The sequence below is a fragment of the Panthera leo genome, chromosome B2 (assembly GCF_018350215.1).
Source record: "Panthera leo isolate Ple1 chromosome B2, P.leo_Ple1_pat1.1, whole genome shotgun sequence".
Classification (NCBI taxonomy): domain Eukaryota; kingdom Metazoa; phylum Chordata; class Mammalia; order Carnivora; family Felidae; genus Panthera; species Panthera leo.
The window spans coordinates 76,564,570-76,588,126 of NC_056683.1; the positions used below are offsets into that span (position 1 = coordinate 76,564,570).

At 38.8% G+C, this 23,557-nt stretch overlaps 1 long non-coding RNA gene and 2 other non-coding genes across 3 annotated transcripts; all 3 read right to left on the reverse strand.

The window, feature by feature from the left end:
* Positions 1 to 2,123: 2,123 nt before the first annotated feature.
* On the reverse strand, positions 2,124 to 4,189 carry LOC122220149. Its single transcript, XR_006202694.1, has 6 exons — positions 4,063 to 4,189; positions 3,469 to 3,518; positions 3,295 to 3,373; positions 3,130 to 3,195; positions 2,743 to 2,812; positions 2,124 to 2,526 (listed from the first exon to the last, which is right to left on the reverse strand). It is a non-coding gene; the product is annotated as an uncharacterized LOC122220149 (long non-coding RNA).
* Positions 2,619 to 2,688, reverse strand: LOC122220859. The gene has a single exon (XR_006203026.1). It is a non-coding gene; the product is annotated as a small nucleolar RNA SNORD50 (small nucleolar RNA).
* Positions 2,946 to 3,013, reverse strand: LOC122220860. Its single transcript, XR_006203027.1, has one exon. It is a non-coding gene; the product is annotated as a small nucleolar RNA SNORD50 (small nucleolar RNA).
* Positions 4,190 to 23,557: the final 19,368 nt, after the last annotated feature.

Here is a 23,557-nt window from a genome sequence, read left to right on the forward strand (position 1 = left end):
TGGGAGGAAAGATGAAAAAGAGAGTCCCACCTAAAGGAAGGAAGGACCAGCAAAAGATAAGCAGACTATCCTAGAAGGCTGGAATTCAAATAAATATTCTAACTGGGAAATTGGGTGTTAAAAACCTGAGCACAACCAAGATTCCTCACAGGGTGGGTAAACAGTTAAGGATTTATGAAGTGTATTATCAATTCAGAGAGCACTTGATTGGGAAGTGCAGTTGATACTAGATTTCTGGCAACAGAATTTTAGAAAGCACCAAATGGTAGGCTTGAGCCTACTATATTTGAAGATAACCTGGAAGCGTGATGGAAGGCATAAAGCATTCCTATTGGTTAAAGCCACTAAAGCCAGACACATGTAGGTTTTGCTTTCAACTTCTGGTATCAGTCCTAACCAAGCAGATCCCAGTCTATTATAGCCGTCGTCTTTTATTCCTCAGGTCTTGAAAGCTTTGTCTCCATTAAGTTCTCTATTAAATTGCACATATGCTCAGAGGGTTAAGTCCCTTAGTCAGTGACTTGAAAGGAATACCTGGTATGTTAACATTCATAAAACAGAAGGCTAGTAGAATGACCGTCAACACCACGTTGTATGAATGAAAAATACCATTTAGGTATATTACAGGTTTGAAACAATTAGTAATTTTAATGGCAGCTGACGTTAATTATAACATGTTGAGCTTTCAAGCTTAATTTCACTAAAGCGTACCTTTTTGGATCTGACTTACTTGTTCAAGTGTACACTCTGTATAGAGTCAAAGGGACTAAATGTGATTTTCTGCTATGTGCCTTCCCCCTGAAAAAAATGTTTTAGGGAATTCAAATAACCATAGGTTTTTACTGTTGTCACCCCAAAACATTTCAGCCTATCTTCTACCTTATTTGTCCTACATCTAACCACACAATTGATACCTAAATTTCAAATTCATCATTCTGAGGTCCTGGAGCATATAATCTTTGCTCCAAGTGTTTATGCCAAAAATGTTATCTTTCTCACATCTCATCTGAGATGGTTTTGACTCAAATCCACTTGTTCAATCTCAAGACATTTTTTCTCACTTTCTTTATAGCCTGCCTTTGGTTTTCTTGGTATTTCATGTCGCTATTAACAAAATGAGGACACAGAAGTGTTTTACTTCTAACCTCCTTAGCAGAGCCCAGTAACACTGCAATCCATAAAATGCACATTATAATAAACTAAAGACATGTGACATATTACCAGATCAATTGAGAGGGAAAGGAGCAACAACAGAAATTGCAGGAAGAGGTCAGAGTGCTCCAAAGCAAATTTTATCTATTTCACAACTTGTTTTGAAGTGAGGTGCCAGCTTTGACAAAAGGCTAGACAGTTTCTTGAAAAGGTTGTACAGACCCCAATCACTTTTCTTTTGTTAATATATCAAAATCCCATTACACATGTAATCTGTTATACCAAGTGGCTTTTCCCTTTGTACCTGCTCACTAAAAGGCATGGTTGTCACTGAGCCTCTTAAACTACATGGGTCCAACGTTGTATTTGCACTAAGAAAACATTTTAGGAAAAAAGGTAGTTCATAATCATAAGCTGACAAGAATATTCTTTTGACTAACACTGAAGTATAGGCTTAGCAACAATTTATTCATGTAGCTATTTAGGGAAAATGATCATGCATGGGGCCAAACCATCTTGGTTAGATCAGATGCTATTACTGTCTATACTAAATCCATTCTATGCAATGTTTGGTTTTATCAGTGAACTTCCCCCATGACCCGTTGTCATGCTGTGCTCTCTTCATGTTCAGCATTCCACATTTTTCCATCTTTTTTTTTTAAAGTAGGTTTCTTACCCAGCATGGAGGAGCTGAGATGTTTTACTGAGCCACCAAGGTGTCCCTCACATTTTCCATCTTAAGCATCCTTTCAAACTATAATTCATTAGGACCAAACATTCCAGAATTCAGTAATTAGAACCAGTAATACCTGTTATTTTCCCCTCCCCCAGTAACAGACTCAGTCTTTCCGTTTTGCTCACCACTAATCCAGTAATATTCAGTACGCTACAAAACCCAACATGATCTGTACCGTGTGATACTGCCAAAATGAGTCATCTCTCCATAAAAATCTAAGGACTTTTCCACAATATTCAGTGTAAATTTTCACTCAGCTTTAATTACAATCGTAGATTTTAAATTCAAACAGGTGGCCAAAGGTGAAACATTCACAATAAGCTGATTACAAGTCTGGTTAACTGAAATCAAAGACTTCTCCATTAAAAACATGTACCTTCCTTTGCATTCCTGTATTTAAAATAGAAATAGATCTACAAAGTAATCTGCTTAACAGGTTAGGATTCTCTAGGGCAGTATGACATAAAAAGTAATGGCTTAAATCTTACAAATACATTAATCTGAATCTGATGCGGTTTCATAACCTGTTTACAGAAATAAAAAAATATTGTCTTGATTTGTAGGTTTTCTTCCCATGTCAGTTAAATGAAGAGCTTTTCCTTATCGATTTTTCACAAGTAAATCTGGTGGTATTAACCCTAGAAAAGGAAAAACATTTGAGATTTACAAGACTACCAACATCAGAAGAGCCAAAGAATTTTTAAAAATATCATTGTCCTTATAATGGTCTATCTCAGAAGCCAGATCCGTATAAGTTTTCTCAACAGATATTCAGGTTCGGGATAAGATCATCATGGATTAAGACCAAGGACAAAGTACTGATGAACTGTTAAGGGAAAAAAATCTCCACTCACAGAAATGGGTTACATCTTAGGAAGGTCACAGCAAACTGGCCTCTTTCAATGGAAAGACAGCGACCCCTCACTGTTGGCAGAGAAGAAAAAAAAAAACAAAAAACCCACAACACATTTTGAGGTAGCAGTTCTCCCCCTACAAGATTTATAACCTAACAGAACCCTCTCAGTTATAAAATCCAGACTATAAAAACTTCAGTCTTATCTCAGAAGCCGAATCCGTATGTTTTTCTTCAGGTGGTCAGCTTCGGGATAGATTTCATCATTGATAAGACCATAATCCACTAAATTATGTTACAGTGAAATTTACCGTAAGCCAAAGCAACTTTAAGAGGTAAGCACTGTATTAGAAACACTACAGTTGATCTTGTAAGTCACACAACTTACTTTAAAAATTACGTTGCTAGCCAGTGACATTTGTAGGTCTGTTAGTATTCATCAACTCCCAGGATGCTGTTCAAGGACAAAAAAAATTTTCATTTTAATCTACATATGGACTAATCGCACTGAATCAAAGTAGCCCAACAGTCAAATTATTAGCCCAACACATACCTGGGTAAAATGGTCAGGTTCCAACCAAGTAATTTCCCAGCAAATATTCCCTCACGTATTTTCTAGTTTTCCTTTGTATCTAGTAGAAAGCAAATTTCAAATGATGCACCATCTTTTCCTGTAAATCAACAGGTTTATTTCTTCAGTTTAAAAACTAAGCTCAACAGTACTTACCTGAACATCTCCAGGTAACAGCTCCGTTATGCCACTGAGAGCCATTGTTCCTGAAGGGGACCAAAATATTTAAAATTAAGCATTCTTACAGAATGACAGTTGAAGGTTTTCAGTACTAAAATCTTCCCAATCATTAATCTGGTTTGCACACAGCGCCACCTGGGCACAATACAACTCAATCTCAGGCAACGTCAGGGCTGCCCATTTTCAAATGACCTTTTTGATCCGCGACGAGAAAACGACACTCTCCTTATTAAAGGCCTCTTGCTCAACGTAAAACTCCCTGCCCCAAATACCGGGAATATGGTTTTCCCGCCGCCGCTCAGGCTTGGCCAGCCAGATGTCGGCGTTTAGCAAGCAGGCCGCGCACACCGCTCGTGGCCATCAGCACCAGCCTCCACACGCCTAAGCTCGAAGCCTGCCGCCACCACTACCACTGAGGACACGTGGCGGCCCGGCTGCGTGTTTTCCACGTGTAAGTTTTCTACACACAGCACCCTAAACTCAAATCTCCAATCTTCTCACAGTGCTGCAGCGAACCTCAGTCTATTCCAATACAGCCCGCTCGGGTCCTCGCCCACAGCGCCCACTCACCAAAAACAACACAACGCCTCCGAAATCCAGACGTAAAAGACCGAGCTGCGCTGCCAGCAGTTCCCTTTATAGCCTCCCCTGAGTCAGACCGAGGCCGCCCCACCCTCTCGCGTCTATTGGACTTGGGAGATGACGGGGGCGTGGCCGTTTCCTGAGGGGAGAGAGCGGGAGCGCGCGCGGCGGCTCTTTTCTTTCGGGGGCTGCTTCCGGGGCGTGGTGCGCGCGTCGCCCGTCCGCTGCACGCCCGCCCAGTCCCCGGTGCGCGCCCGCTGCGCTCGAAGATCCGTCGCTTCCGAGTCTAGCTCTACGTGGCGTGGGAGTGGCGCCAGAATTCAAACCAACAGCCGCAGTTGGAGGCGAGTCTACCGCCTGCCCCGGGCCAAATGCGCCCTGAACAGATTGGCCAGCTTGGGGCCGGGAGTGGGCTTGAGTTTTGTAGCGCAGGACGGCCTCAGCATTTGACCATCTCGAAAAGTCGGGCTGACTTGGCGCGGCGGGAGTTGACGCCCAGCGGGCGCCGCAGGAGCTGGCGGGCACTGGTCTCCGCACTCCCAGAAAGATAAATTGGCGTGCAGAAGTGCTTAGGTGAAAAAAGTATGTGAAAGCACCGCCTTTCTCTTGCGGTCCACGGCGAGAATACCGCGCCTCTGCGGGACAGCCGGCCCGCCGCGCCGCACGCGGCCCAGTTGCGCCCCAGTGCGGGCGTCCGCGCCCTACCCGCCCCACCCCATCCCTGTGCTTCATTGTGCCAGGCGCTGCTGTTGCGTTACGTGGTCTGCGCGTAGAGTTCTCCCCGACGCAGCCAACCCGAGGTAAATACCCCATTTGGTGGAGGAGAAAATTGGTCCTAAAGCAGCTAAGTAATTTGTCTAAATTGACACAACTGAAAAGCTTTGCTATTTTTAATTTGTTTGACCGAGTTCGTTATAATGAATGCAAGAGAAAATTTAGTTTGAGAAATATCCCAGAATACTATATACAAACGACTCTTAAAAAATTAAGTAGCCAAGATTGTATTAATTAATATGTGTAAGTGAATACATGTGTATGCACACACAAGCACACATGACATTTGAACATTCTAGCATTTGAAAACTCAGGCCTTCATGACACTCATTACTAATTATTATTTATGTCTGGGTTTGTTTATTGTCCTCCCCATGTCTAAGGAACACATGGTTTTGTGTCCACTTTTTATTATTCGGCCTTAGAACAGTGTTCTGTCCAGCATAAAGTAGGTTGTCTGTAACTATTGGTTGAATGAATAAATGAATATATGTGGTGGCCTTTTAGAAAATTAAAATGAAGACCAAATTGCAGCTTACAGGATAATAGTGTAAATCAAATTTCTGTAACAGGGACCTAAGTGATGAAATATTTACTTGGCTAGGCATTACATAGATATTTTAACAGTATTTTGTAATGTAAATGTAAATTTACATGTTGGTCATAGTAAAAAAAAACTAAAACAGTACAAAAGGATATAAAAAGCAAAAAGATCCTTTCCATATCACTGGGAATCTCTTCACTGTTAGCAGTAACCACTATTAACAGTTTTTGAAACTTTTGAATTGTATATGCATATACAAATATTTCTATGCAAATACAAATACATATTTTTTAATATTTTATATGTACAGGTAAGATCTGCATACTTTTCTGCAACTTTCTTGCCCCTCATAAATTTAAACATTTTTTCATACCGGTACTTATAAATGAACTTATTCTTGTTTATAGCCTGCATAGTATTCAGTTGGATATATCATAATTTATTTCCTCAGTTTCCGGTTTTTCACTATTTCAAATTGTGCTGAAGCGAATTACAGATATATTATAGGGATCTTGTTCGAAGATCTGCAAGATCAATTTCTAAAGGTGAGTCAAAGGTTATGTGCACTTAAGTTTGTGATAGATACTGCTGAATTGTTTGTACCATCCTTCCACTACCACAAAATAGTCGTGTTGTGATGATATATTGAAGAGTGTTTTGCTAATTGAAAAACATGCATATTACTTTATGGGATGGCAGTTATTACACAATCAAAATTGAAAACTATTTCTCCGTGTTATCTTTGAATCACTGCTGTGTTGAAGACCATCAAAAGCAGTATGAAACAATAATTCCCTACCCTGACTTATCAATTGAATTACTTGGAGAGCTAAAAATATCAGATTTTTGGGCCCTAATGTGCAACAACCAAAGAAGAATCTCTAAAAATGGGACCCAGGGAACTTTTTTTTTTTTTTTTTTAATGAGAGAGACAACTGACAAGTGGGGGAGAGGGAGAGAAGAGGGAGAATCTTAAGCAGGCTCCATGCGGAGCATGAGCTTGATGTGGGGCTCAGTGCAGGGTCTCCATCCCGTCCCTGGAATCATGACCTGAGCCAAAATCAAGAGTTGGATGCTCAACCGACTGAGCCACCCAAGCACCCCAACCCAGGAAACATTTTTAAACAACCATATGAGCCAATGCTGTTCAACAGGAATATAACATGAACCACAAATGAGAATTGCATATGTAACTTTGAATATTATAGTAGCCACATTTTAAAAAATAAAAAGATTTGGATATAATTAATTCTAATGCATTTTATTTAACCCAATATAACTAAAATATTTTCATTTCAACATCTGATCAACACAAGTTATTGAGATATTTTCCATTCCTTTTTTGTACTCAGTCCTTGCAATCCAGTGTGTATTTTACAGTCACAGCATATCTCGGTTTGACTGTCCACATTTCAAGTGTCCCATTGCCATATGGCTAGTGGGTACTTTATTGGATGGCACAGGTCAATGGTGATTCATATACATATAGAAGTTTGAGAATCACTGTTTTCAGGTAAGTGTGGTACAGCATACCTGAAACATATTCCAGTCTTTAAAGAAAAAAAAATTTTCCATATTAGCTTTTGACTCCAACTAATAACTAACACATGCAATGCAAAATAAAATGAATCCAGAACTTGCTTATTGACAGCACTGCCCTCCAGCGAACATGAGCGATGGCTGAAGCTGTTACACAACTCCTTCAAGGTGTTTATCTCTTCAAGAAACAGAAAAACAGTGAGGGATGAAGCCATCAGTCATTGCTCCTACACCTAAAACAGTCAAGCAAATTGCTACCAAATATTTGAAATGATTAAAGAAAGACCATATAAAGGTCAGAACTGAAATTTAAGTGTCCTTGAAAAAGGGATACAGGTGTGCTCTTTCAAAGGGGCACACGTACCCCAATGTTTATAGCAGCACTATCATCAATAGCTAAAGTATGGAAAGAGCCCAAATGTCCATCGATGGATAAATGGATAAAGAAGATGTGGTATATATATACAATGGAATATTACTCAACAATCATAAAGAATGAAATCTTGCCGTTTGCAACTATGTGGATGGAACTAGAGGGTATTATGCTAAGTGAAATTAGTCAGAGAAAGACAAATATCATATGACTTCACTCATGAGGACTTTCAGATACAAAACAGATGAACATAAAGGAAGGGTAGCAAAAATAATATAAAAACAAGGAGGGGGACAAAACATGAGACTCTTAAATACAGAGAACAAACTGAGGGTTGCTGGAGGGATTGTGGGTGGGGGGATTGGCTAAATGGGTAAGAGGCATTAAGGAAGACACTTGTTGGGATGAGCACTGGGTGATATACAAAGGGGATGAATCACTGGAATCTACTGAAATCATTACTGCATTATATGCTAACTAACTTGGATATAAATTTAAAAATTAAATAAATAAATAAATAAATAAATAAATAAATAAATAAATAAATAAATAAATAAAAGTATCCTTGAAGAACCTAACATGCTAAAAATAGTTCTCATATTCTTAACATACTTTTAGATGAGATCATCATTTTAATAATTTTTTGGAGGAAATATTCATTGAGCCTGTGGTGCATGCCGTGTGCTTCAAGGACAGCTAATACAAATACACAGAAGTCCTTGTCCTTCCTGAAAGAGTTTAGAGTTTAATAAGAAGTCTGTAAACTTAATTTTAGATATCTCTGCTTTAAAAATTAAAATCATTAAAGTCTTTTTGATGAGATCATAATGTGAACCAAATAGTGTTTTAGGAAGTGTTTGGAGGAAAGATTAAAAAGCACAGTTTAGAAATTAGTGCAGTCATTTAGATGAGATATTGTGAAGGACACCACTATAATGTTGGCAATGGAAATGGAAGGCAGGGAAGAGAAGAACACACAGAACTTAAAGTGGTGTCAAGTTCTTATGTGTATTAGATCATGTAATCTTCAAAACAATCCTGGTATGTATTTTTAACCTTGTATTAGAGGTAAAAAAAAAAAAAAAAAAAAAAGAGGCATAGAGATCTCAGTGAACTCACATTCCCAAGTCTTTCACCAAATTCATAATGTCATGAGGGCATGATATTGCTGTGTTAAAGGAAGAAAAAGTAGGATGTGATGATGAAATGTGGGAGAAGAGAGAAAACAATGGAGCCCAGGCAGCCAAGAGAATGACAGCTCCATTGAGAGGAAGAGGTAGGTCAGAAGTTACTGATTTGGGAGAAGTGAAAAGAAGATTCATTTTTGCTTGTGCTAAATATGGGGTAGAACATTGAGTTCCATTTGTCCAGTGGATAATCAGAAATGTAGAAATGAAGCCCAAGAGAAAAGTCAGGGCTGGAGAAGGCTCATTGAGCAAATGAAGGTAAAGAGGATGATTGAAGTTTTGTGTACAGACAAGTGTGGGAAGAAAAGAAAGAAAACGCCAACAACAGTAGCCTAGAACCAGTACCATAGTGTAATCAGATATACTGCAGTAGACAGCTTTTGAAAACATTTCAATATACACAAAGATCTGGGTAGATAATTCATGAGAATAAAGTTCACTATTATAACTTTTTCTTAAATCATGGTAGAAGTATATATACCATATTAAATAGCATAAGCATAATTATTCCAAAGCAGAAAAAAAAATCAGACTTCCAATATTAGAATTAAAGAATCTTCTCTTAGTACAATGTTCTTTTGTTTTCCTAGTTTCTAAACTGAACTCGTCAGTAAATTCTAGGTTTGATGGCAGAACACACAAATGTAATTTGAAGAAAATCTTGTGAAAACTCTGAAATAGTAAAGTGTTAAGTTCATGGAATAAAATTAAAGAACTTAAATTAGAGGAAAAGCCTTGTATATGTGGCAACATCAAGGACAGTTTGATACTTGAGTCCAAAGTTCAGAGGAGAGGTCAAGGCTTGAGTGTCTTTGGCATAAGTAAGATATTTAAAACATGACACTGAGGTCATCAGGGAAAGAGTATAAATAAAGAGGAGAAATCCCAGGACAGAGCAGAGCCTTGGTGTCCTGCTAACTTTAGGGTTTTAGTAGAGAAGGAAGTGACAGCAAAGGAAACCCGCCTAAGGGGAAAACTGGAAAGTGTGATATCTCTGAAAGAGGTAAACAGAGAGAGAGATTCATTTATTCATTTGGGATGCTCCCAAAAGGACAAGTACAATAACAGAAATAACCTTTGGGTTTGGCAACATGAAGATTACTGGTGATCTTGTAAACATGGTCTCAGTGAAATAGTGATGATGAAGAGATGAAGATCATGCCTTGGGCCTGGAACATTTGCTTTCACAAAGATAAGGAGTCCTGATAGCCTGCTGGGCATATGGATTTATCTGGGATTATCTTTCCTGATTCAGGATTTCATATGTCCCTCTTTGTTCTGCTTAAGGCATGTGCCTCATAAGGCACCACACCAACCCTACTGCAATATCTGTTTCTGGTGGGAAGGGAAGAGTGTTCTTCACCTGCTACATAAGAGGATTGAGTAGAGACTATCTCCCTGTGCCAACTTTGGGGCAAGATGCACTGGCCATGATGGACTGACACTCAGTATTGAAGCTGATCTTGCTCTATCTCTGTGAATAAAGTATTATTCCATCCAGTGCCTGTGTGAGTCTTGTCTTTCTTGGCAGTGCCAACACCTGAAAACTCTTGCAGTAGGTTGACATCTTGCCACTGCTTTTCCTGGTGTTTGGTAACAGGTGTCAATTGCTCAACAGTTTAGTGCAGTGAGAAGGTCACCAACCATGTTAGTACATGATGCAGATGCATGGCGTTCCCCAGTCCAGCCATCCTAGAATGATGTCAGCTTCCTGGGGGGAGGAGGGCCTGACTGAGATACTGTGCTGTCTCTGGATGAGTGGGAATAAGTGAAACGTAGGCAGTCTCCCTGTCACCAAGGATAAACTGGTGTGATGGATGAGGGCAGAAATGCAAGAGGTGGGCCCTAAAAATATTGGGAAGTTAACCTGGCTTCTGGCCATCTTCATACTTCCACACTGTCCTCTAACTCCCACATGCCAGGAGCTGCAGATGACACTCAAGGGGGGGTCAAAGGCCCCTGTGTAGGAAGCTCTCTTTGATCCGAGTTGCTTAAGAGCCCCAAGTAAGACTTGTTTTCACTAAATGCAAACCACCAATGATGTTGCTGAACATGAAACTGATCAAATGAGGTCCTTTTTGGAGAGTGAAATACAAAAACTGAAAGATAGATTTGGGCGGAGGCCAGGGAATTCTCATGCAGCTTGGTTGGTGCCCCTGTTCGACGAGAAGGCCTTGCAGACCCAAATGTCCCAGGCTGAATGGTGCAGTCGAAGCTAACCACTGACCTTTTGCTGCAGTGCATTTTAAAAATCTACATTGAGTAGGGCAACCAACAGGACGAAGAGTGCATGTCACTCTTTTTTTTTTTTTTTTTAATGTTTATTATTTTTGAGAGAGAGAGCGAGCAGGAGAGGGTCAGAGAGAGAGAGGGAGGCAGGATCTAAAGCGGGCCCTGTGCTGACAGCAGAGAGCTCAATGCAGGGCTTGATCTCACAAACTGTGAGATCATACCTGAGCTGAAGTTGGACATTCAACCGGCTGAGCCACCTAGGTTCCCTTCAGTCCATGTTACTCTTGATCTAGATTGCAAGGAGTATGAGAACAATATTCTTAACTGTAAGGACTTCCCTAAGACTAAGACCCCCTGGAAAGCCATTCATAAAGCCACAACTGCATTTCAGGTAAAAGCCATACCTGATTATGTGACCCTGTGTCTGGGTACATGGATGATGTATTGGAGGCCTTCATGCAACAGGACCCTTCCCAGTGGAAGACCCCGCTATCACTGCTGTTGACCCTGAAATGACTGTGAGGGAAACAATGGAAAAGCTCCACTGAAAAGTCTTGCTTGGGATAAAAACAAAATGATTTCAATGGTTTCCAACAACTTGGGCTGAACAGATAGAAAACAAACAAGGGGAAGCCATGCCCAGAGGGCCAAAAGGTGAATTCAAGAGATTACAAAGGGGGAAAAAGGAGAATAGGGTTGATCCGCAGAGCAATATGGCTTTGATTGGTAAAACTGGATAGATAAACGAAAGTAATGAGATTCCTCCAGAAGACTTCTCTATGTGGTAGAGAGAAGTCCCTCTAAATTGGGGGTTAAGGCCCTAGTTCCATATTCCCATGTGATAGCCTGAGTGGTACAGGTCTGACTCAGACCTCCAAGCCATCCAAAACCAACAAGACTCAACAAACTCACTAGCTAAGGTGGTGATGAATAATTGAACAGCCTTGATTATCTGTTGGCAGAACAGTGAGGCATTTGTATTATTGCCAACTGTTGTAGACTCTGGGTCTGGAGTTCTGTCTTGTCCAGCAAGAAAATGGGATGCAGGATTTAAAAATACGAGAGGCTAATGTCTGGGAGGAAACAAGAGCCCAGAGTAAGGGTCCTTGCTCCATTTTTATTAGGATAAGAGGGCTTAGAAACATGGTAATGGACATGCACAAAGAGACAATGAAATCGTGAACATTAATTAACTCATGGGCATGAGGCAAAGGGGGTTTTGAAGATGTGTGGTGTTAGGGGTTTGGGTCAATACAAAACAAAATCCTGGTTCCTGGTGAAGGTTCTTTACAGAGGACGTGAGGCCCCATGTCTGTTTACCTAAACTGGCCTAGGGGACAAGAAAGACAGCATGCTACCTCAAGGTCAGCAAGGCTCCACTCTGGGCAACCTCCCCCACCGCCCTATGTACGTGTTTACCTAATTTGGTCCTTCCTTCCTGTGAAAGCAGCTTTCTGCTGTTGTACTAAGTTGGGGGGCATTTCTGCCCTGAATACCTAATCTTGTTTACCTCATCTTGGATGTTTTCATCCTGAGATACCCTATTCTTATACCTTTGTCCTATACTGGGGGTCTTTACGCCATTTACCTAATCTTATTTACCTAATCTTGTTTACCCAAACTTGGGGGTGTACATCCTGTGGCTTTCTAGTTCTTTATGCCTTGTTAACCCATCTGGTGCAAGCTCAGGGAATTCCTAAGCTTATTCCCCACAGCCAACAACTCTTGTGTATATATCAATAATTCATATAAGGCAAAAACTAAAGAACATCCGTGCTCAGATGGGATGATTATTGACTATCTACCCGCAGTACCCCACCAGACTCCTTAGTTGGTTTATTCCAGGCCCTTGGGTCTCCTAATTAGAGACTGTCCTCAAGGGTAGGCTTGATCATCATCCTGGGTCTGGTTCTCCTAATGATCCTGATGAAGTGCTATCTCAAAATGATAGGTCTCTGCAGGCAAACTGCATCTATATAGATTGTTCAAGGGCCCCATTAGACCCAGCTCTATCTCTAAATTTGGGGCAGACAGTGGTCCTACCAGATTTTATGCACTTTATCTGGTATTTAAGCAGCTGAACAATGGTTGGTGGACTGTTGAACAATGGTGGACTGTTGGGAAAGGCAGTCATGCACAGTCTGTTGACCCTTGTGTGGCTGCATAACAGTTCTTTGGACCTGGTTCATTTCCTTACATGGAGATAAGGAGCCATCATACCCTGTGTTGGCATATAAAATTGTTTGGAAGTATCTTTCCTTATTCCAGATTTGATATGTACTTCTTTCCTCTGCTTAAAATGTGTGCATCATAGGGCACCTGGACAACCCCACTATTATATCTGTTCCTGGCAGGGAGAGATGGGGATCCTGCACTTGTATCACAGGAGGGGTATAGGTAGATCATCTCCTGGCTATAGTGATTGGTCTGCAGGTAGAAACAATCCAGTTTGAGCTAGTGAGAGTCAGATTTATCTCATCCAATTGTGGAGAAAAAGTCCTATTACATTTGAACATAGAGGATGTGAAATCTGGGAGTGCTACAACCATCTCTCTTATTTTTTAAAAAGTTTATATATTTTTTTGAGATAGAGAACCAGCAGGGGAGGGATAGGGAGAAGGGTTGCAGAGGATCAGAAATGAACTCTGTGTTGACAGCAGTCTGATGTGGGGCTCAAACCCACGAGCCATGAGATCATGACCTGAGTCTAAGTCTGACACTTAACTGAATGAGCCACCCAGGAGCCCTAATGATCTCTTTAAAAAAAAAAAAAAAAAAATTGAATTATAGCTGACACACAATGTTACATTAATTTGGGTGTACAACATAGTGATTCAACAAGTCTATACATTATACTATGCTCACTACAAATGTAGCTACCATCTGTCATCATACACTATTATAGTAGCATTGACTGTAGTCCCTGTGCTGTTACCTTTCATCCTCATGACTTATTCATTCCATAACTGGAAGCCTGTACTTCCCATTCCACCCATTTGCCCGTCTCCCAACTTCCTCCCCTCTGGCAACCGTCACTTTATTCTCTGTATTTATGGTTCTGTTTCTGCTTTTTGTTTGTTCATTTATTTTGTTTTTTAGATTCCATATTATAAGTGAAATTGTGTGGTATTTGTCTTTCTCTGTCTGAATTATTTTACTTAACATAATACCTTGTAGGTCCATCCGTGTTGTCACAAATAGGAAGACCTCATTCTTTTTAACGGTTGAGTAATATTCCATTGTGTGTGTGTGTGTGTGTGTGTGTGTGTGTGTGTGTGTGTGTGTATCATATTTTCTTTATCCATTCGTCTATTGATGGACACTTGGTTTGCTTCCATATCTTGACTATTGTAAATAATGCTGCAATAAACTGGAGTGCATATATATTTTTTTGATTTAGAGTTTTTGTTTTCTTTGGGTAAATACCTACTAGTGGAATTACAGGACCGTATGGTATGTCTATTTTTAATTTTTTGAGGATCCGCCACACTGTTTTCCACAGTGGCTGCACCAATTTACATTCTCACTAACAGTGCATGAGTGCTCCTTTTTCTCCACATCCTGCCGCAACCATCTTTTTGACCACAAGAGGAGAACCTCTCTGAGAATTAAGTCAACACACAGAAGGGAAAAGAGTAGAGCTGAATTGAGAGGCAGAGAGAATTGGGTTGTAGGAATATCATTTGAACATGATTGATTTCTGTAGCACTGGAGGTTAGCCATTCCTCAGTCAAATCAGGTTGTGTTCATTTATCTATTGCTGCATAATAAACCACCCCAGAACTCAGTGCTTACAACAAAAACAATTACTATTTCTCATGATTCTGTGGGTTGACTGGGGAGTTTTTCTGAATGGGCTTACTCATGCTGAGGTGATCTGCTGAGGGCAAGGCTCAGCTGGGACATCCAAGACAGCCGGGCATCTCTTCCCACATGGTATTTCATTCTGGGCATCTTCATGGCCTAGACATATCAGGGCAGTATTCCAAGAATTCACCTATTAACTTTTTGCTTGTATTATGTATGCTGATGTTTCTCTTGTTCGTATCAAGTCATATGGCCAAGCCCAAGGTCAATATGGAAGGGGTGGTGAACAAGCATGTGGATACTGAGAGATGTGAATACTGAGAGGTGTGATTTGCCGGGGCCATTACTGTAACAATCAATGACAACCTACTTCTACTAATTCTTAAATTCCTTGAAGCTCCTTCATGGACCAAAGAAGATTTTTTTTATCTCATTAAAAAAAAAAATCTGCCAAAAAAAATTTTTTTTGTTATGCAAACTATCTTACATTTCTCACTCTAAAGCCATGCTTCAACCTTCTCCACCTACTTTATCCTCTGGGAAGCTGACCTAAATTGATTGCATCAATGAATCCCGTGTCCTCTGGTTTCCCATTGGTTTGGGCCAATAGGGAACCCGAGCAGTAGATCAGAGGGAAGAGAGAGTAGCTGTTAGCCTCCACTAAAGGGATAGCTTCTTTTAAAGTGTCCCACTTCACCGTTCTCTTTCTTCCCTTGTCCCTTCAGACCTAAGGGTAATAAAGCTCAACTAGGCCCAGGATACTGTTCTTTTTGGTTTTCCTACATCTTGCCATCTTGTTAAACTTACTGAACTTTTCTTAGATTTTCCATATGTTTTCTGTTGGGACCCTGAATAATATTTACCTGTAAAATCCTGGTTTAATTAAGTAGGATTAAGTACATTTAAATGTATACATGTACTCATGTGTATAATAAAAGATATTCTAGTCTTGTCAACTTTGCCAGAGTGAATTAATATTTTGGTTTCTGCATACCAGCTTGACTTGGTGGCTAGTGTCTCTCTCTCTCTCTCTCTCTCTCTCTCTTTTACCTTATTCTCCGAGATAATGTAACACTGTTTAAATGAAAGCTGTCTTACAATGCATCTGTGAAAAGCACATTACAACTGCCCATTCTACTGTAGTTACTCACAAATACATTATAGTTAGTATTAAATAAGATGTTCAGATAATTCTTAAGCCCTGTTTATAATGGCTGCAAACAAATGATTGCCTGGAAACTGATTGGAAAATCTTATAATAACTGAATTTCATACCTTGTCAGTAAATGTATACAATTGCTCTTAGTTATCATTTTAGGATAACTTCAGGGACATAAAGTCCTAGAATCATAAATTTTCAAAGTCAGGTTTGTAAGATGTTATATCAACCCTTTTACCCTTTAGCTCTATAATACATAACATGTGTTATGTATTTTAAACTCTGGTTTTAGAGAATTTAATGATTCTTTAAATGATAAATAGCTAGGTGGCAAAAAACTAGTATAGATGATGTTCTGAATGTTCTGTGATGTTCTGTATTTCAGGTGTATGGAGGAACCCGAAATGCATGTACTATTGCAGGGCAAGGCCATGGATCAAAAATCTTTATCTTAGAAACATTATTTTTTATTTTATTTTTTCATTTAAAAATTTTTTAAATGTTTTATTTATTTTTGAGAGAGAGAGAGAGAGAGAGAGAGAGAGAGAGAGAGAGAGAGGGATGGATGGGGGAGGGGCAGAGAGAGAAGGAGACAGAATCTGAAGCAGGCTCCAAGCTCTAAGCTGTCAGCACAGAACCTGACACAGAGCTCAAACTCAGGAACCGTGATATCATGACCTGAGCTTAACCATTGAGCCACCCAGGTGCCCCTCGGAAATCTTATTTAATGGCCTGTCAGAGAAGGAATTTTCCTAACTCATATTGTGTAGGTAATTAGAACTTGTCAACTTTGTAAAATGATTATACAATGAGGGTATTGAATTGGAAGGATACTCAGAGTTTATTTCTGAGAGATATTTATGTATAAGAATAGAAAATGAAAGATAACCTTTGGGAAAGACACTTTGAAAATCAACTTGAAAGAGTTCGATTAAATTCAAAGATTCATTAACCATGATATACATTATGAATAGACTATGTATATATTGCATGCTCTGAAGATAAAGATCTTCAACACATACCTATCATTCTGATTAAGAATTAGCATATATGCTTGAGCAATCTGAAATCTGGATTGGAAAACTGAAGAACAATAATATAAGCTATAACTTTTTGGCAGTTCAAGGAAGCCATGTGGAGACAAATCTGATGGATATATTTCTTAGAGTATTTCACACAATAAGAGCCAGTTTACTGGCTCAGTCTACAGTCATTCAGTAGAACAAAGATGTGTGATAATGCCAGTGAAGGTCACACTATATTTTTTAATATGTCAAATTTTTGCCATATTTCAAGACCTGCACTTGTTGGGGACTTAGCTGAGAGTACTTTGGCTCATGATATCCAACAGAGAATATTTCTAAGGCCCTTGTCAAATATCAGTTGGGGGGCCACCTTGGTAAAGTACAATGAATTAGTTTCATTTCCTCTGACTCTTAGATTCTAGATGCTGAGAAGGAGAAGAGAGGGCCGAGTTAGCTTTTGGTAAAAGAGTGAGGTGGGAGAGAAATACCTCTATTGTGCTGGTCTATGATCCCTTGACTCCATTCTTGCCCCTTGTTCTCAGTTTAAGGAAAAATTGAATAATTCACACAAGCTCTTTATATGATACATCCTTTTAAAATCAGCTTTCAGATTTTTCCACTATTTGAAAGTTTTTCATTTTTCATCCTTTAAATTTTTGCATTAGAACCGTAAGTATAGATGTATCTATTGCTTCAAAATATTTGCAATAACCTAACCTCTTCTCTTCTGTTTTACATAGCAAGTGATCTCTAAAGTAGATTCTCAAGTATTTACAACTGAAGGTCTCTTACACAGATAAATGGAAATTGCCCTGGCATTCAGGGGATATAATGGTTAATTTTATGGGTCAACTTGGCTGGGCCATAGTGCCGATATGTTTCATCAAACATTCTTCTGGATGTTTCTTTGAAAGTGTTTTTTGGATGAGATTAACATTTACATCAGTGGACTTTGAGTAAAGCAGATTACACTCTATAATGTGGATAAATCTTACCCAATCAGTTGAATGCCTTAATAGAACAAAAACTGACCTCTTCAGAACAAGAATGAATTCTGCTAATTCTGCCAGCAGAACTGTCTTTGGGCTAGAACTACCACTCCCCTGAGTCTCCAACCTACTCACCCACTCTATAGATCTCTCTCTCCCTCTCTCTCTCTCTCTCTGTGTGTGTGTGTGTGTGTGTGTGTGTAGATAGATATACATATAGATACAGATATAGACATAGATATAGACATAGACACATCTATCTATCTAATCTATCTATATCCTATATTTCCTATTGGTTTGGTTTTTCTGGAGGACCCTAATGCATATGATTTGTCTTATTTCTATTTGTTATTCTTTCTTTCCCATTGCTACTAGTATATTTGCCTTTTATTCTTCTTTCAAAACTATCTCTTGTGCTGTGTTCATAGGAATTCCTCCAGCTTCTTTATTTTTTATTAAAGTTTATTTATTTTGAAAGAGAAGAAGAGCATGAGCGGGGGAGGGGGCCGCAGAGAGAGAGGAGAGAGAGAGAATCCCAAGCAGGCTCTGTGCTGTCAGTGCAGAACCTGACGTGGGGCTCAGTCCCACAAACCGTGAGATCATGACCTGAGCTGAAATCAAGAGCCATTTACTTACCAACTGAGCCACCCAGGCATTCCTAACTTCTTTTATCTAAATGTGTGTGATGCTTATGAATTTTAGTCCAAAATATTGGCACACAAAGAATGTCACATTCCATAATTTCTCTAAAACTCAAATCTGCTTTAAGCCTCCACCTGTAGCATGGCACTCACCTCTGGGATCTTCTTCCCATTCCTTTAGTTTAGACAAGGATGTCAGTCTTATCATCACACTAGGGGATTGATTGATTAATCCAAAGTGGTTGGCAGTGTCACTGGAATTTCTTCTACTCAATGAAGCTTTTCTTTTTTCTTTTTTTTTTTAATTTTTTAAATATTTATTTTTGAGAGAGAGAGAGAGAGCGAGCCAGAGTGCAAGCTGGGGAGGGGCAGAGAGAGAGGGAGACACAGAATCTGAAGTAGGATCCAGGCTCTGAGCTGTCAGCACAGAGCCCGATGTGGGGCTCAAACCCACGAGCTGGGAGATCATGACCTGAGCCGAAGTTGGACGCTCAACCGACTGAGCCACCCAGGCGCCCCTCAGTGAAGCTTTTCTAAAGGTGGTCCTCTAGTTTAAGTCAAGCATTTTTTGAGATGCATCAAGTACCTCTCACAGTGACCATAGATCTTCTTGAAAAGAACTTTACTTTTGCTCTCAACTTTGTGGTGTTTGGTGTTTATTTTCTTCTGTAAGCGTATCATTGGAATAATTTCACATGCAGTCTTTTATCCTTCATCCTTGTGGGACTGACTCTCTTCCATGTTTAATCCTACTTCCAAACCTTATCCCTCCCCTTTGTCTTAGAGAATCTCCTCCAGGCCTTTGGTTTGCCTAATATTGCTTCACTCATTTAAAGGATTTGTCTCCATGTCTCACTCTTAGAGAAGACATAGCTTTTTGGAAAAGTTGGAGTTGAGATGGTTTCCTAGAGGCAAACGCCATAGTTTTTATGGCTACCTGACTAGAATAGAGGAGAGAAAAATACTTTCAGCTGAGAGAGCAAATTAATATACCAATAGATTATGTTGTTATGTGTCTGCACAATATTATGTTTCCTCATCGTTTCTGTTTTTGCTTTTGTATAGATCTCTTTGTCATTATTTTCCATGATTTCTTCCTTAGAATCCTAATTCTTCCCTATTGAAGTACATATTTTTGTTAAGTATGAAATTTGACAACTATGACAGTTTGAGGACATGATGCTTCTGATCTTATCCATTCCTCATTTCAGTTTCTGTTTGATACTTAGCATTTCTAATTCTTCAGCAAATTTAAATTGTCACTTCCAATTTCTTCTTTGAGTTCTTCTTTCTATGTGTGCAATACTTTTTCCAACTCTTATCTTTGGTCTTTCCCCTTGGTGATTTGTTTCAGTGATAATAATTATGGAGACATCTGAGAAATTGTTTCTGTGTCATTTACCATACAATTTGATTCTATTTAGTCCATATTCCTGAGGTGCCTCTGGCAGGAATTCCAGGCACAAAGGGCTGTCTCAAGGGTGGAGCCTCAGGGGGTTGGGTTGGATGAGTTTTTCCTAGAGCAGTTGGAAGCTTCTCAATTCAAGAGGTAAGTGGAGCAAGGGGAGACCTAAAGTCAGTACCAGCTGAAGAATATCAAGCCATCAGGTCCAAGGAGCAAGTTCTAAACTATAAGCAGTAAATGATGTAAGGATTCAAGAACCAAATTGACCAGGACACTTTCCTGTCTGGCTTCTGGGACACTTCTTTTCCTTTGTTCAGAAGATTTCTTCACTGCTTTCTCTTTCCCTACTTGTTTCTTAAATGTAGGTGCTCCCCATGGTTTTGTCTTTGGTTTTCTTCTCTTCTCATACTATTTATTCATTCTTTCTAAGTGGTTTAATTTATTGAGTATCTGCTATGTGCCAGGCACCATTCTAGGAGCAGGGGCTGTGGCAGTGACCAAGTCAGACAAGTTCTTCCTCTCAAAGAGCTTTTGTTCTAATGGAAGACACAGTCAGAAAAAGGAAATTAAGCAAGGTAATTTCAGATAATGGTAATTACTATAAAGAATATAAAACAAGATGATTTTTGTTTTATGGATTCTACAGAGCAGAAGCACCCTTCATTCAAAATGTAGGGGGAAATTGCTCTAAACAAAGGAAACAGTTGGTGTGAAGTCCCAAGACAGAGGGAAGAGTTAATGTAAAATAAAATTGACATTCTCCACACCCAGCATAGAGCACAATGCAGGGCTTGATCTCATGACCAAGAGATCATGACCTGAGCTGAAATCAAGAATTGGACACTCAGCCGACTGAGCCACCCAGGTGCTCCTATAATTATAGTCACCATGCTGTACATTGGATCCCCAGAACTTATTCATCCTGTAACTGGAAATTTGTATTCTTTGACTATCATCTTCCTATGGTCCCCTACTCCCCAGATCCTGGTAACCACTGTTCTAGCCTTTGTTATATGAATTCATTTTTTTTTCAGATTACACGTATAAATGCTATCATACAGTGCTTGTCATTCTCTGCCATATTTTACCTAGCTTAATGCCCCCAAGGTCAACTCATATTGTCTCAAATGGCAGGATTTCCTTTTTTATCATTCCTGAATAATAGTCTATTGCATATATATACCACATCTTTATCCATTTATCTGTTGATGAACACTTAGGTTGTTTCCATATGTTGGCTTTTGTGGGTAATGCTGCAATGAACATGGAAATGCAGAATATCCTGTTTTCGTTTCCTTTGAATATGTACCCAGGAATATATAAATATTGTTGGATCATATGGCACGGTTCCCTTTTCTCCACATCCATGCCAACACTTGTTATATCTTGTCTTTTGATTATAGTCATTCTGACAAATGGGAAGTAATATGGTTTTGATTTGCATCTCTCTGATAATTAGTGATGCTGAGCTGTTTGCCATGTGTATATCTTCTTTGGAAAAATATCTATTCAGATTCTCTGCCCATTTTTTCATCAGATTTTTTTTTTGCTGAGTGGTTCCAGTTCTTTATATTATTATTAGATATATGATTTGCAAATATTTTCTCCCATTTAGCTGCCTTTTCATTTTTCTTGTGGTTTCCTTTGCTATACAAAATCTTTTTAGTTTGATGTGGTTGCACTTTTCATTTTTGCTTTTGTTACCTTTGTTTTTGGTGTCAAATCCCAAAAGTCACTGTCAAGATGAATGTCAAGGAGCTTACCCACTATGTTTTCTTCTAGGAGTTTTACAGTCTCAGGTCTTACGTTCAAATATTTAATCCAATTTGAGCTGGTTTGTGTGTATGATGTGAGATAATGGTCCAGTTTCATTCTTTTGCATGTGTCTATCCAGTTTTCTCAGCATCATTAATGAAGGGACTGTCTTTTCCTATTGTATGTTCATGTAACCTTCATTATAAGTTAATTGACCATACGTGTGTGGTTTATTTTTGTGCTCTCTGTTCAATTCCATTTATCTATATGTCTGTTTTTATGCCAATACTGTACTATTTTGATTATTGTAGCTTTGTAATATAGCTGGAAATCAGGAAGTGTGATACTTCATCTTTGTTCTTATTTTTCAAGATTTCTTTGGCTATTCAGTGTCTTTTGGTTCTATACAAATTTTAGGATTGTTTATTTTGATTTCTGTGAATAATACCATTGGAATTTTGATAGGCATCGCATTGAATCTGCATTAGTTCTTCCAATCTATGAGCATAGAGTATCTTTCTATTTATTTGGGTCTTCTTCAATTTCTTTCATTAACATATTACAGTTTTCAGTATACAGATCTTTTACCTCCTTGGTTAAATTTGTTATGAAATATTTTATTCTTTTTTTATATAGTTGTAAATGGAGTTATTTTATTGATTTCTCTTTCTGATATTTGGTTGTTAATGTATAGAAATGCAACTGATTTTTACATATTATTTTATATTCTGAAACTTTACTGAATTCTTTTATTAGTTCTAAGTTTTCTTTGCAGTCTTTATGGTTTTTTATATGTAATATCATTACAAACAGAGACAATTCTACTTTTTCTTTTCTAATTTAGATGACTTTTATTTGTTGTTCTTGACTAATTGCTGTGGCTAGGACTTCCAGTACTGTGTTAAATAGAAGTGGCAAGAGTGGGCATACTTGTCTTAGTCCCATTCCCAGAGGAAAAGCTTTAGCTTTTCAACCCTGAGTTCAGTGATGTTAGCTGTGGGCTTGTCATATATGCCCTTTATTATGTTGAGGTACATTCCCTCTATACCCAGTTTGTTGAGAGTTTTTTTTTTTTTTTAATCATGAGTGCATGTTGAATGTTGTCAAAAGCTTTTCTGCATTTATTGACATCATATAATTTTTAATTTTCATTTTGTGTGTGTATCACATCGATTGATTTGTGGATGTTGAAACATACTTGCATATCTGTAATAAATCCCACTTGGTCATGGTGTATGATTCTTTCAATGTATTGCCAAATTTGGTTTGCTAACTTTTTAAATAATCTCTGTGCCCAGTGTGGGGTTTGAACTCACAACCCCAAGATTAAGAGTGGCATATTCTACTGACTGAGCCAGCCAAGTGCCCCTGGTTTGCTAATATTTTGTTGAGAATTTTTGCATCTGTTTTCATCAAGGATATTGGTCTGTAATTATCTTTTCTGGTAGTGTCCTCATCTTGCTTTGGTATCAGGATTATGCTGGCTTCATAAAATGAGTTTGGAAGTATTCCTTTTTCTTCCATTTTTTGGAAGAGTTTGAGAAGGATTAGTAGAATCCTTAAATGTGGTAGAATTCACTAATGAAGCCATCTGGTCCTGGGCTTTTTTAGGAGGTTTTTGATTACTGATTCAGACTCCCTACTAATAATAAGCCAGTTCAAATTTCCTGTTTCTTCCTGATTTAGTCGTGGTAGGTTGTTTGTTTCTAGGAATTCATCCACTTTTTTCCTAGGTAGTCAAATTTGTTGACCTTTAATTGTTCATGGTAGTCTCTTATGATCATTTGTATTTCTGTGGTATCAATTGTAATGTCTCTTCTTTATTTTCAGTTTTACTTGTTTGAATCCTCTTTTTTCCCCCCCTGGTATGTCCAATTAAATGTTTATTTTTTATTTTTTTAATCTTTTCAGAAAAACTAGCTCTTAGTTCCATTGATTGTCTATTGTCTTTTTTAGTCACGATTTTAATTATTTCTGCTCTTTTGTGTGTGTGTGTTATTTCCTTTCTTCCTCTTTAACTTAATTGTTCTTTTTCTAGTTCCTCTAGGTATAA